This window comes from Lottia gigantea (assembly GCF_000327385.1).
Source record: "Lottia gigantea unplaced genomic scaffold LOTGIsca_243, whole genome shotgun sequence".
In the NCBI taxonomy this organism is placed as follows: Eukaryota; Metazoa; Mollusca; class Gastropoda; family Lottiidae; genus Lottia; species Lottia gigantea.
The window spans coordinates 111,724-113,350 of NW_008708717.1; positions in this window are offsets into that span (position 1 = coordinate 111,724).

Consider the following 1,627-nt stretch of genomic DNA (forward strand, 5'->3'; position numbering starts at 1 on the left):
GCTTGGTGTATGTATATCTTATGACCTATTTGATGTAGAACCTTGAAATTTGGAATACAACTAGACACTTTGAATATGAAATCACCTATGACAGAAAAATTAATGTTGGCGTGGCACATCCGGGTTGAATAACTAATTGTTTACATTTAGGGCCCGGGGCATAAATCGCAACGGATACGTTTGTTCAAAAAGGGACTTTGCACACAATTCCCTCATCTTTTTGACCAGTTTGTGTTGACAGCTCAGTTGTTTCAGCTTTATAGCTCGAAAAAAGGAATGGGTTTTAAAATTTGGATATTTTTTTGACTTTTGTTGACCTATATCTTTTGACCTGTATGATGTAGAAGCTTGAAATTTGGTACACGACATAAAATTTTAAATATCAATTAACTTATATCAAATAAATGAAATGGGCGTGGCACATCCGGATTAAATTACTCATTATTGACATTTTTGGCCAGAGGCATAACTCGCTAAGAATACGTTTGTTAAAAAAGGAACTTTGAAAACAATTACTTCATGTTTTGAGGCACTTTGTCTTAGAAGGTCAGTTGTTTCAGCTTCATAGTTCTAAAAAAGGAACAGGTTTTGGAAATTCAAAATTTTCAATTTTTGACCTTGACCTTTGTTGACGTTGACCTTTGTAGGATTAAATGTCATTGGCATTGGCTATCTATTTATACTTTTATATTTCCTGTCCTATGTTAACTTCCGGTTTTATAGCCGTGTGTAATTTGCCATTTTGATGACTTATATCTCTTGATCTTGACCTTTTTAGACCTTCTCATTTACAAGATCAAAGGTCATTGACCTTGGCTATCTGCTGATACTTTCATATGTGAGGCCTGGCATCTACTTCCGGTATTGGAATCTTCTAAATAATGAAACTTTCTCAACTTTAGACTGTTCTTGCACTTGACCTAATTATCGTCGAAGGTTGGTTTTTTCAGAGTCTTTTGCAAAGTCCCACTCTGTGCCACGTGTGGCTCTAGTTTTTCTTATATCTATACTAAACAGAAATCATTTTCATATGTTATAGGTACTTAGATGTTTCTTCATTACATGAATACACTTTTAGTATTATTGGAAAGAAAGACAATGTATAAATTTAACATGCAATGTTACTTTCTTTGTACTTTTTTCAACAAATTCTGCTCATTCATTTTTTACAAACTGCATTCCATGTATGTTGTTCATGCAAAAACTGGTAACATTCATGCTATATAGTCATATATATATATGTATTTCTTTAATACGCGATCAAGTTAATCGAGTAGAGAACTCTTCTGATTCGGGAGGTACAACGAACCCGGTACAACCGGAAACACATTGCAAAACATCAAGTTTTCTCAACTCTTTGAATTTATCGAATATAAACAATCCTTCGGCAACCACCGTGTGCGTAATCTGTTGGTAATCTATATCAACCGAACTTAGAAGTGCTTACTTTTACCTCCACGAGAGTTTAGCTACAATCGGAATAATAGTTTTTGAGTTTCCTTGTTCGTCGATCGGCAAGATTGACCTTTGACCTCGCAGTGTTCTTTGATCTATATTGTGTGACGTCATAGACTTGATTTGTCAATAAACTAACATTTAAATCCTAAAGAGGGATATCTTTTATTTC